The sequence below is a fragment of the Sardina pilchardus genome, chromosome 8 (genome assembly GCF_963854185.1).
Source record: "Sardina pilchardus chromosome 8, fSarPil1.1, whole genome shotgun sequence".
Taxonomy (NCBI): domain Eukaryota; kingdom Metazoa; phylum Chordata; class Actinopteri; order Clupeiformes; family Clupeidae; genus Sardina; species Sardina pilchardus.
This window is the reverse complement of record NC_085001.1, coordinates 11,752,952-11,767,255: the sequence shown is the minus strand read 5'-3', so window position 1 is coordinate 11,767,255 and position 14,304 is coordinate 11,752,952.

Sequence of the window (14,304 nt, the reverse complement as noted above, 5' to 3'; positions counted from 1 at the left end):
TGAGGCTCTAGAAGAACAAAATCCGATTTTTAGGTCTCAAAAAGAGGACGTCTGGTCACCCTATGACTATGGATATGGTATGAATATGGTATGAATTAAAATACAAACTGTATAGCCTACTTATACATTGTCTAAATGTGATATTCAGACAGTGTATTAGTGTATGCTTATGGGATTTGGCCAAGTAGATGGGTCTTCAGTGATGGGTCAGGTCTTAAGATGAGTTGTTTACTAGCCTGATGCCCTGATGTGAAGCCGATGTGAGAAGTCATACATGTGGGCAAGAGTGAGAGAGAAGCTGGAGAAGGATATCCCCGCAACTGTGATCCGATCGTAGGCCAAGCCTGTGGACCACTTCTGGACAGAGGATCTATGTCTTTTATCTTGAATCCGATTTCATTTGATTGTTCCATCAATGAAACAGGTCCTCGAATTGGTTAATGGAATGCTTATGAGAATCTCTGCTTAATGTTCAGATATGAAAAGAAAGAGATTCTGTTGAGGATGGGCATCCTATTCCAAAACCAGAGTGTATTCTGTAGTCTGTGTACACTTAAGGCTTTTAAAAGCAAAACGATAAAATAAATAAAATAGAATGACATGATAAGTAATTACTAATTATCATCAAAACTGTATTCACCAAGCACATTTTCAATAGCAGCCCTGAGTGCTGGACTTGGAGGAAATGGTCTGTCCTGTTTCCTTATCTGGTGCTCTGTGTCTGCTGGCTGTGGTCCAATCCATTGCTATCAAGGACTCATCTTTCTCAAGGCTGCTCTTAACTGATTCTGAGTGGAGAGCAAAGGCAGTGAGATATCTTCTATCATCAGCTCGCAGGTCTTATCAGGGGCTTATAGTATATGCAATAACACATACGATACAGATCATGATATTCAGTAGGTGCTGAGTTCTGAGTGACATTCTCAATCATTCTCTCTTGATTTTTTTAGTATTAGTGTGGTGGTGCTGTTGTGGCGTTGTCATCGCACAGAGACTCTTTGAGCATCAGCTTAAAATTTTAAATGTATCAATCTCATTCTATGACAAGTTTTGCCTTTTTACAGTTGTGTTGACAACTTTTATCAACTCTGCCTGACTTTAAAATGCTATTCACGACCAGGATGTGTTAAAACCTTTTAAAGATAACTTTTCAACTATCTTTGTGGTTATAAAGTAGAAATGTAAACAAAATGACAAAAGTGACTGCTTCATGAACTCCATTTGGTTATGGAGTTCTCACCTAACTGTCACATAATTTTGACCATCAACTCTCAGTAACAAATAGAAAGTAGAAAGTAGAAATAAAAAACACCTGTGAGGTTGTAAACACATGCAGTACCTCTGTAGATAACCTGTAAGATGCATATATTGTCACAACTCACACGTGTGTGGCGTAAAATCGACTTGAAATAATTTGTAAACTTCTAAGGATCTTGTTGGGTGTGCTTTTTATACACGACTTTGTTGCATGATCTGTCTAACATATGGAAAATTACTGTAAAAAAATATTTAAGTAAAGTCTCTCAAAATTAGATATACTGTAACAACTGTTGTAACAAATGTATTTCAGTTGCTCTGTCAGTGATTAGAACTTCTTTTCATATCTAATCAGTGATTCCATCTCACTCGACAATGATGGCTCCAACGTCACCTCTTCCACTCACGTCCGCAAACTTTGGAATCATCTTCTACCCCTCTCTCCCTCTTACCAACCATGTCAACCTCTTCATCCAAACTGCCCTCTTTCACCTCTGTAACAGTGCATGCATGCCTCTGCCCCTCTCTGTCCTTCACCACAGCTGAAACACTCCACGCCCTCATCACCTAGAGACTGGACTTCTAGAACAGCATACAACAGCATTCTCCATGGACTACCTAACATTACCAATACACTTCAATACGTCCAGAACTCAGCTGCTCGGCCACCAAATCACCCTTGAGCCTGTCATCTACACTACAACCTCCACTGACTCCCAGCCAAACACTGGGTCAATTTCTAAATACTTCTCCTCATACACAGAGCTCTCATATACAGTAATCTTGCCCCACCTCTCTGACTCCCCATCTTGCACATCCCCACACACCGCCTCAGATCCGTTGACGCAAACACACCACATCACCAGGACCAAGCTCTGTAATGCCTGTGTCTTTAAGTGTCTTGAAAAGTGCTATACAAATTAAATGTATTATTATTATTACTACTATTATTATTACTTCTGTTGACAGCTCTCAGCTCAAGGACGAACATATTAATACTGATAAAAAGAATATCTGAATGTTGATGTGTTCCAGAAAACTTGATGAACTCATTTCCCTCGAACAAAGTGGCGGTGATACTTTGAGATACTCTCTGTAGGATCATCTCTCAATCCAGATCAAACCAGTTATTGGGCTAACTGAGATAAAAAAGGAAAAAAAAAACATGCCAATCTCAAAGGGTATGTGGGGCTATTTTAATTCCAAAGGCTCAGGGAACAGGATGCCTGGAATCCTGGATCCATGAAATAACTGACCTTCAGTGAATGAAAAAATAAATAAATAAATAAAAACTGCCTTTATGGGAATTATTTTAATTTCTGAATTTATTTAATTTAAGGAAGAACATTTCTTTATTCATTCATGAAGAAAATTGGTGTCCTCAAAGGTTGGATTTTTCCTCATTTTGTAAATGAATTATCAAAAGATTATTTTGTATTCCTCTTTTTAGGCAACTTTAGCATGGGTGTATTATTATCTTGCGAACAAACAAACCCCGATGAAAACATCTCCTCCATGGCAGATGTAAAAAAGACTCTCAATTTTTTGGATCCAAGTTCTATCTTTATCTTTGACTTTATCTGGTTTATCTCTTTTCTCTATTACTGTAACGGTGACTGGGTGTCCTTGGCGATAGCGTGGAGTCCAGTGGTTAATGTGTTTATTGGGACTGTAGACTGTACAGTATCTCAGAACCTCTTTTCTGATCTCTTAGTGCTGTCTGACTCATCCATCAGTCACATCATTTCTGTGTGCTGCACATCTACAGTAAGGTGACCATCTGTCCAAGACCAAAACCGGGGATATAATCCAAAAAATGTGGAAAAAGAGCCTACTTTTTTAGTTTGACTATCAATCTGATTGAAATACATACAAGTTTTCTCTTCAAAAAATGGGGACATAGGTAGTTTTTCTGTATTTTCCCAGGGACAGGCAACAAAAATCGGGGACTGTCCCCTGAAACCGGGGACGTCTGGTCACCTTAATCTACAGCGCCCTCCAAAAGAATTGGAACACATGCTAAAGTTGACAATATAAAATCATCTTTTGGATATTGATCTTAATACCAAGAGATTGGCATGGTTTTATTGCAGTTAGCCTATTAGCTGGTTTGAATTGTATTGAGCTCAATGAGAATGAAACCAGCTAATAGACTAACTGAAATAAAACCATGCCAATCTCTTGGTATGGTGAAGGGTATAGTGTTGATGTGGGGTTATTTTAATTCCAAAGGCCAAGGGGACTTTATCAGGGTGCATAGTGTCCTGGATAGGCTACATGAAATAACTGGCATTTAAAAAATAAAACAAATACTGTAAAAATCTGCTAGCCTCTATGGGAATTTTAACACATAGGTTAACATAGGCGTTCCAATACTTATGACCCCTAGCCTGGCTAGCGCCTACCACTTCTCAAATGAGATGTGGTCTGGCAACCAGACATTAATTTTCTCGTATTTGAAAAAATGCCCAGATCCGTTCATTGGGCGCCACGGATGTCTATCAAATGCGTCTGTGCATACTCATCATGGTCTTGCTTTCTCCCCTGTTCTGTGATTGGTCGCCAACATCAGGCAAAAATGTGGGCGTTAGTTTCCGGACTGCCTTAGCTGCGTGATTGAAATCACCACGCAAGGCAGTAGTGATGCGCGGTTCAGCCCATTACCCGCGGATATCCGCGGGTTTACCCGCGGGTCGGGCGGATTTGGGTAGGCCTAATAGTTTTTTCTAAATATTGCGGGTGGGTCGGGTCAAAAAAGTAAAAATGCACATTTCTCACTTGTTAACTTCCGACATATTAGGTGGCGATGCGCCTGCAATACAGGAGGTGTGGTCGAGCGCAAAACATAATTTCTCCTAAATTCAGCACCCAATTGCGCCATGCGTGACTGACTGAAAAAGTCAATCGCGCATTCGCTACTTTATGGACATTGAGCCTAATGATCTGGGATATCGAAGGTTGTGCACAATGCGAGAACACCTCGCTTCTGTCATAGGCTACACGAATAAACAGCTGTGCTTGTTAAATGCTTGGCAGTGTTAAACGCAAAAGTAGGCTAGCCTATGAAGTTGCAAGGGGAAATATGAATGGAAACTTGTTATGAAGATGAGATTTAACACTAGCTATGTCTAGGCTGCAGATTATGAATGGTGTGGAGGAGCGCAGATTGTCAAAATGACCGATCATTGTAACCCGCTGTTGTCCTCATGTGGGCTAATTAGGCTAGGAAAGACGTTAAATGCGTTTTTTCCTTTTCGCGGGTCGGGTCGGATTTGGGTCACAATTCGAACATATTTTTGCGGATTGGGCGGGGCGGTTTGGATCTCCTGAAAAGTCGGGTTGGGGCGGGTTTTAAAAAAAGCCCACCCGCGCATCACTACAAGGCAGGATGGGAACACCCATATGACCCCTGTATTTTAAGGAACACATTTATTTATTTACAATGCATTATTCATTCACAAAGAAAATTGATATCCTTAAAGGTTGAATATTTACTCATTTTTTCATTTAAGGCAATAAGGATTGACAAGTCTTTACTCCAAGGCAAGTTTAAGACCTGGTTGTATCAACACGCCCTCTTGCCAGGCTCCTTTGGCTATTCACGGTCTATGAGTTTCCCATGACTACCATCGAGGTCATTGAGAGGAGGACCAACAAGTACTTACGGGGGTGGCTGGGCATTCCCCCAAGCTTCTCTCAGATATCACAGTGATTAATCTAGAATTCAGTGTATGTGGAATAATTTAAGCACTGTAAAAGCTTGATTAATGGCCAAGACTTTTGTTTGTTTCAATCGCCAAACTCAACCTGCATATATTTGGGCCAGCCTGGCCTTAAGCTCCTTTCGCACACAAAACTTTTGGTCAGCAAAAATGGGAAATGCTATACAATTGTAGCCTGATAAACCAGCCTAAATGGATTGGATGTCTAATTTAGTCTGGCCCCGATGAATGGATACAACGGAACATTGTTGATGAGCACAAGCCGTTGTCTTTCAAACCGTGTCTGTGCCTATAGGCCAACGCTCCCTCAAAACCCCGCCCCAGAGCCCTCTGCCCCGCCCGCGTTGATTCAAAACACATCTCTGCGTTGTGATTGGTTTAGTTGCCATCTGCCAGATTCAGGGCAGTGTTTTCAAAATGTTCAATGGTCCGAGGCCAGACCCAAATGCAGGCAAAACATTTTGCCGTCCAGCAGTTGGCGCTGGTTTTCCAGGCTAATACAATTGATTATGTTTCATTATTGGTAATGGCTTTATACTGTAACTGTGTTAGTACACTTGACTGCACATGGTGTGAGGATGCTCTTATCAGAACTTAAGGTATTTTAACATATTATATACAAGGTAACATCCAAAGTGGGGGAGGATTCTGTGTTCCTTCTTATCAAAACTTTGGTTTTGGCCTCATTTTAAATTAGATTAAGGTTGGTTGGTAAAGGTAAAGATTTTCTGGTATCTCATGAAAGCTGTCCTGAAGTGATTTCATCACTGTCAAATGGGATCATGTAGGCTAATTATCATCTAAATGAATCCTGAATACTAGTTATCAACAGCAGGTGGAATGGAATACCATTATTAAATACGGAAAAGTGACTTTAGCCAAATGAAGAGCCTTGTGAGACACAAGAAGCCACATGTGGCGCTTGAATCAATGTGTACACTAAACTAGACCAAGTGTTCTGCTCACATCACACTAACTGTGCAACATAGTCACTAATGTCCCACACATGCAGAAAGGCTTGATTTTCCAATATACATTTTGAACAATTTTTTTTAGCATTGCTTTTTCTTTTTCAGTTTTTTTTTTTTTTTACAATTTCAACCCATTATGCTCCCTGACCAACCCATTATGCTCCCTGGGCTCGTTACATAAAACCAACTTGCAAAGCTTGTTTTTTTTTCCCCAACCAAACTTGACTGCAGTATTTGCTTCATCAGCGGTCAACAGGATCATCCATCATAACCCACAGTGTAATATCACGATTAGCAAGAATTACACCAAGCAGTCAAAGAGTCCTTGATATCTGGTTTGGTTGGGTCAACCTGCTCCGTTCCTCTTATCAGTTTTATATGATTCTATTGCTGGCTCATTCAGACAACCTCTTGCACACATACACACACGCGCGCGTGCGTGCGCGCACACACACACACACACACGCACACAGAGCCTTGGTAGCACAAATGTCAAGACACACCCAGCTGTGTCAGACGGCGGCTGCCAAAGGGAAGTACCAGGGCTGCGTATCATGCTGCTATCAGTTGATGCTCACTTACCACCTTTACCACCCTAATCTCCCGTGCCACCATCATGCATGATGAGGCATGATGTTGTTGTTTATTTCCTTCTTGGCACAATTGGCTCCCTTGCAGCTGCATCATGTAGGCAGTCGATTACTGAGTGACTTAACAAGAGAATGGATAGAGAGAATGAATAACAGTGTGGCAGCGCCATCACAAACTTGCAAAAATATTAATCTTCTTGGGTATTTCCCGTTTTGTTGCTTTAATAAATACTAGTGCGGTGCCTGTGCAAACAATGTTTTCCAAGAAACTTCCAATGACTACCCAATGACGCTGATGCAGGTAGATCATGTTAGATTGGTGATTATGTAGAATCAAGCTTGTGCAGTTAGTAGAGCTTTTTTCTCTCTTTGAAAAGTAAAAAAGACACCTTACATAGGCCATTACAAAGTATTAGACACATTACATAGGCCTACCCGTGCATGTTTGCTGTTGTTGGGAAATAATAGCCTAAAGCTAACCGCATGACATGGCCATGCCAGTTATGAACTCGGAAGTGATGTTTGAATGAATGTTATGCCCTTAGCGAATGTCCAGATAGAGTCAAGAGTGGCTGTTTTAAATGCAATTTTTAACAGAATGCTACCGATCTGGCATATTGTTGCAAGATCAGCAATCTGATCAGGCAACAGAAGCGCAACCGCGGTTGTTGATGAGTAGGCCTAGCCTATGCAACGTTACGTGACTTTAACAGGCTGCTTACCAACATGGGTGCATGTGTGTCAGACTCAGCATGTTTATCCAACATGAACAATCTTGAAACGGTCCGTTGTTTACGTGAGACATCGTAATTTCCATGAATGGCAACACGTGAGTTTGTCAGCAAAATGGGCTTTTTTGTTTCTATGCTGGAGCAAGTGAGAGTGAGGGGGAGTGGCTAGTGCGGAGAGCGGTAGAGTTGTGGGATTTAATGATATCTTTGTCATTTCTTGTCCAAAAGCGACCAAACTTCGCACTGCACTTACGCATGTCATTAGCAATACCTGTGTCAAATTTTAGGTCAGTCGGATGAGCGGTTAGTAACACACACACAGACAGACAGACAGACAGACAGACAGACAGACAGAGTGACACACAGACAGACGTTCCTTGCATTAATGGATAGATAGATATATTTTAAAGTTTTGAATATACCCCTCCATAATAATTAAGTCCCTTTTAATTGCTTCGCAGGAAATTAATCCTTCATTGACCAAAACGTCTTCAAAGCCTGCTTTGATAGCCTAGTATTCTCGATGTCAGGTTCCTGCGTCACAGCCCTCCACCATATTGAAATGGGGGAAAGAGAAGCGTCTCCGCCATAGGAACCCATTCAATTTTGCGTCAAAAGGTATTAGTCAAACTTTTAATTAACATGTCATTTTTATACTTGAGTCATTATCTGGAGACAATGGCCTGATATATACTGTATTCAAATCGAATTTGGTCGGGTTCTCTACCATTGGGGCAGCCGTGGCCTACTGGTTAGGGCTTCGGGCTTGTAACCTGAGGGTTACCGGTTCGATCCCTGACCAGTCCACGACTGAAGTGCCCTTGAGCAAGGCACCTAACCCCTCACTGCTCCCCAAGCGCCGCTGGTTGGGCAGGCAGATCACTGCTCTGGGTTGTGTGATTCACCTCACTGTGTGTTCACTAATTCGGTTAAATTGGGCTAAATGCAGAGAACTGTATTTCCCTCACGGGATCAAAAAAGTATATATTCTATTCTATTATGGGGGAAAACAAAGCATCTCCGCCATGTGGCGCCATAGGAACCCATTCATTTTTTAGTGAAGACCCTGACCGATCTTCAGGTACCTTGGACCGGCATCTCGTATAATCCAACCCGACCAAATACGATTTGTGTATATATCAGGCCTTAGTCTCAGACAATGACTCAAGTATAAAAATGACATTTTAATTAAAAGTTTGACTTATACCTTTTGACGCGAAATTGAATGGGTTCCTATGGCGGAGACGCTTTTCTTTCCCCCATTTCAATATGGCGGAGGGCTGTGACGTAGGAACCTGACATCGAGAATCAGCTGCCGTTTTCCATAATGTATTTCTAATGAAGTCTGGTTTGTTTGTCCGAGTTTTGCATGGTAACAATGGGAGGCGTGGGCTTAGCGACAGGTCAATTAAGTTAAATTTCATGCCAAATGCACATTTGCGTATTATATTTTGTTTTAGTTAAATGATATATGAAATCAGTCCTCTGCAGTATGCTCCATTTCATCATGATACTTTGTGATTATTCATAACTTGTTATAAATGTGAGCTATTTGTATTTGTGTTTGTAATTCCTCTTTGTCAACTGTTAACTCATCAAACATGTGTACGTAAAATGCTTGTTAAAACCTGGTTTATGTTTACAAGGTTTTGCTTATAATCACACATCACTAACCTTCTCTTCATTATAATGCCTATATGAGCATTTGAAAGCGTTGTAAAAAAAGTTGTTTATTCTTTCCCTATCGCCTTTGGGCTCGGCTAGCTGAGTGGAAGAGTCGTAATAGCCTGATGTTGTCTTGTGAGAGCTATAGTGTCCGACCGAGTCAGGCGGGGTGTGGGACTGTGGACCTGGGTTGGCTCAGTTTCAGGAAAGGTTATTGGCCTGGAGGTCATTGCATTGCCCCTCTAAAAGCTAAGGATCTTGTGAGGTAGGGTGCTGTGCAGCAGAGGCAAGACAATTCCACTGTCTTCAGTGACAGCGAGAATGTTGCCTCATCACAGATTTGAAAAGAGTATGAAATGAACGGAACAACACATACTTTTCCAACTTCCAATGGTTAAGCAGAACGATAGCACAGTGGCATTGCTGACTTGAATATATGTTTCAGAACATATGAAAGAGAATGTGTGATGAAGCTGGTTGCAGAGGTTTATGGTGCTCTGAAGCTTGTACATCTCACACTCAGTTTGTCCTCTATAGGCACCTGTAGACATGAGGACCTGTGAATAGGATACAGGACTGATTAGAATCAGAGGGGCCCCTTCAGTAAACACCCATCAGCCGAGATAACAACGGTACCAGCTCCTCAGTCTCCCTGACAGGGTGATCTGATACACAGGGTCAGGGTGTGTGTGTGTGTGTGTGTGTATGTGTGTGTGTGTGTGTGTGTGTGTGTGTGAGCATGCACGTGTGTGTGTGTTATCTAGAAAAATGTCCGTTGCCACAGTAAAAATAGTAAATGCAGAGAAAGATTATGGATATCACTCCTCACTTCCACTCAAAGGTTTATGGTCTGCTAATGGTTTCATCACAGAATGGTGGTTCAGTCTTTCGTATGTGAACTGTCTTGTTATACAACTACTGTACAACTAGTAATGGTTAATGTCATTGAACTGATCAAAATGAACCAGCCGAACTTAATGAAACAAGCAAGAACATCTTTCCTGTACATTCATTGTGTTACTTTTCTAAGGGCTATTTCCAGAGTGGACACCGGTTGAGTTGAAAGTCAAACATCAGGGCGGTTATGTCTCCACGGCGAAACTTTAGTCATAGTGCCCAGTCTCGGGATCAGTGACCCCCACAGCATGGCAGTCGACCAACTTCTGCAAGCATTTAGCATTTAGCCGCATCCCTGGCTAATCCCTCTTAATGAAAACAAACCAGTGTCGCAATGAGGTAGCCTACTACACCAATCAATTTCACAACAAGTGAAAGAAAGAGAGAGAGAGAGCAAGAGAGAGGGAGAGAGAATAGAAAAAGAGAAGAGCAGACAACAGTACACTCAAATGTGTTGTCCCTATGGACACAGATGTGTCGAAAAGCAATGCAAGTTGTGTTGTTTTCAACGAGATGTGTGTTATTTTCCGACACATATTGTGCAAACAAATAAAAAAGGTGACACTACAAACTGCTGTCCCTTTCTGGACACAGAATGTGTTAAAAACAACACAAGCTGTGTTGATTTCAACACATTCGTTTTAAGAGTGTAGAAGACAATTAAAGGAAGGAAATCAAAAGACGGCTGGGGTATTGAATGGGTTTCTTAGTGTTCTATCAGTGAGTCAAAGCTTTTTCAGTTGACATTTACTTGTCCACATGACTAACTGTGGTTAATGGTTAATATTAAAACAATGAGGAGATCTATACGGCAGCCAGGCACAGCTTCAGTGTGTGTGTGTGTGTGCATATGTGTTGGTTTGAACATGTGTGTGACGATCCAAAAGCCGTTCAGATATCGATTATGCATCATGTACAGCACTGGGGATGTGAAACATTAACCAAGGTGTGTTGAAAAAAAGATAGCAGCTTGCAGATAGACAACACTTTTCCTTCCTCTCTCTGTCTCACGCTGCTGCCCTCTCTGCTTTGCTCGAACGGCCATGCTTGTTCTGAAAAAAAAAAAAAAAATCTTCAAGCAAAAATAGCAAACAAACAGAAAAGGTTCAGAGTAAAATTCATAGATTATGCAATTGTCAAGCTTATTATTATTATTATTTACACTGTATATAAAAACATTGACCACCAAATGCATGCAAGAAACTCATTCTCTCTGCCTCTGTCTCTCTCTCTCTTTTTGAATATATTCAATTCAAAAAGCTTTATTTGCATGGCAACTAAAAGTTTTGCCAAAGCATACAGTATCTAGAACTCATCAGAACATAAAATAACATAGTCAAGCAATGTGTGGTTATAAAAGAAACACACACACACACACACACACGCACACACGCACACACGCACACACACGCACACACACACACACACACACACACACACACACACACACACACACACACACACACACACACACACACACATACAGTATATGTATATACTGTATACTGTATACTGTATACAGACACATAAGAATTTTTTTTCTCACATACTGTAAAACAAAAGACAAGACAAAAGACAAAAAAGAGAGATAGTGTAACACACTGGGAGAAGATTTCCATTCACCCCCTCCCCCTCCCCCTCTCTCTTTCTTTGTCTTTTTGTGTCTGACTTGTGTCTGTCATAGAAATCACACAGGTTTGTCAAGTGTCCAGTCCAGACACACAGTACTTATATTTTCCCCACATACGCCCCAGACCTCTGAGTGTTCATTCTGAACTTTCTCTAATGACATACAGTAGGAACACACTTCCCACTTACTGCTTTAACGCCACACCACTCACACAATTTCAAAGACTGAATCATCCAACACAGACACACTGACTCCACAAACAACAGTGAGAAACAGTCCAGATGTCCCTGAGTTCATTATGAGATGGCCTAAATGAGATCTGCTTGTCCTTTGGTTTACATCCTCATCACGCCATACCACACACATTTGCTCCATATGCATGTGTGTGTGTGTGTGTGTGTGTGTGTGTATGTGTTGTTTCTTATCACATCACTAGGATCCCAGCTATCAGGTATGCACTGTAAGGCCACTGATAACTCTGGTGAAGATGATAGCTGAGGACACAGTCACAGCGTGATTATGAAAAGCCTTTCATAACTCAGCTAAATTTGTGCTTGACAGAATTCATCACACATAAAAGACTTTAATAACTAGGATAACCACAAGGTGGCATTCTCCACCATGTCCGCCATTTTTACCCTGCATAAACCAGCGCAGCAATAACTGTCAGAACCAATAAGCAATGATAGAAAATAGCCTCATATTGTCTACACTACAGTATCATAAAAGTGGTTTAGTTCACATAAAAGTGTGCAGACTTTTGAAGTATTCATTGACTGTTATTTTCACCATGTGCACATCACTCTCTCTCTCTCTCTCTCTCTCTCTCTCTCTCTCTCTCTGTTTTTCAGTTTGTCAACTGTCCAGAAGATACACAATACTTGTATTTTCCACACATACAGTATACGCCCCAGGCTGTTATTTTCACCATGTGCACATGACCTCTTGAAGCCAACTTTTAGGATTGGGTTTTATTCCGCCCTGGTGGTCCCACGCCGTAGAATAGAGGTCTCTTCTTTCCGATAGACGTCAGCAGGTAGGCAGGTGGCAGAGCGGGTCGAAGGTTGGGGGGGTTAGGTGGGTGAAATCTGGATTATAGTGTGCTTTTCACTGATGTCATCCAGCTGGGTGAGTAGGCAGGCCCACGGCGGAAGGAACCCCCGCGACCTCGCACATGCTCAGAGCGTACTGTACAGCGTGTCACAGTGAGGAGCGCTTCCGAGAGTGACTTCACCGTTAAACCCCCTCATGTTCTTTTTCATCTGTCTTTGTTCTGTGTCACACGGCTAGCGGTCGCTCCTCGCAAACCGCAGAAGGAGAGGCAGAGGCGTGCACAACACGTCTGTGTCTCACTCGTGTCTCTGCCTACCTGTCTGTGTGTGTGTCATTCCTCTCTCTTCCTCTCTCTCTTTCTGTGTGTGTGTGTGTGTGTCATCTTACAACTTTTATATTGCTCATCACAAAGCACGCAAATTACATTACATTACATTTGGCTGACACTTTTTAACCAAAGCGACATACAGTAAATACATACAATGCTCTCTTTCTCTCTCTCTCTCTCTCTCTCTCTCTCTCTCTCTCTCTCTCTCTCTCTCTCTCTCTCTCACACACACACACACACACACACACACACACACAACCCTGTGTACTTTTAGCCCACTCTAGCAGCTCCACTTAAATACCTCTGTCACCTCTTTGGTTTGCTCTGAACTGACAACCAACATCTGTTCTGATATTTTAAACAGACAGAATGAATCAAACATAATCAAAGATAAAACAAACAATGCATTGAAAAAATATACAAATTACTCACTCCCCCTCTCTCTCTCTCATCCTCCCTCTCTCTCTCTTCCTCCCCACCCTCTCTCTCTCTCTCTCTCTCTCTCTCTCTCTTCCTCTCTCGCCCGTTGGTCCCCTAGATGACAAATCGCAGGCGGTGACCCCCCCCCCAAAGGAGAGGCAGCATAGGGGTGGCAGGATGACAAATATGGATCTCTGTCTCTAAAGCCAGATGAGTCAGCCATCAGCCGCGTCCGTGGGCTGGTGGCTATTCTCCCCTGCCGTGCACCTGTGCTTTTATCAGGGCCGTCGCTGGCGGCACAACAACTGCTTTGTCCGAAATAGCTCTTTAGGATAAGTAGACATTAGTCATAATGTGGTGGTGGTGGTGGTGGTGGTGGTTGAGTGTTTGCTGGTGGTGTGATGGGGTATTTATTTGGCAGAAGAGTGCTGGTGTCTTACACAGACAATTGTGCATGACTAAACACACAGTAGGGGGTTTAGAAGAGGGTGTTTCAAAGGAGATGGAGACCAACAAAGACAGGGGTAATCTGAGCTCGTAGCCGCAGTCACAGTCATGTCGGTTTTATTCTAAACAATATTTGGAATCAGACCTTGTGTGGCACAACATGCAACACAACTTGTTGTGCAGGCCATGGTTGTTTCCAAGCTGGACTATTGAGATGGATTGCTAGCTGGTCTACCCGCTTGTGTAATGAGACCATGGTAGATGACTCAGAATGCAGCAGTGTGTCTGGTCTATAAGCAGCCTTTAGAAGACACATGTAATTCTTCTGTTAATTGCTCTTCATCTCAGTTATGCAGGCTCCTATAGCAGCCGCAATTAAACTCAGATCCCTCACTCTGGCCTGTAGGATGTCTGTCCATTACAGTAAACATAAATATAATACAGTATGTATAGAGAGGTTGAGAGAGAGAGTTTTGTGCTTACATGTTTATACATAGTATATAATGTATTACTGTTTTATTTCCTTTATGATATTGGTGTTATTTGTAACACGCTTTGGCAACACTGTACCGAACAGTCATGCTAATAAAGCA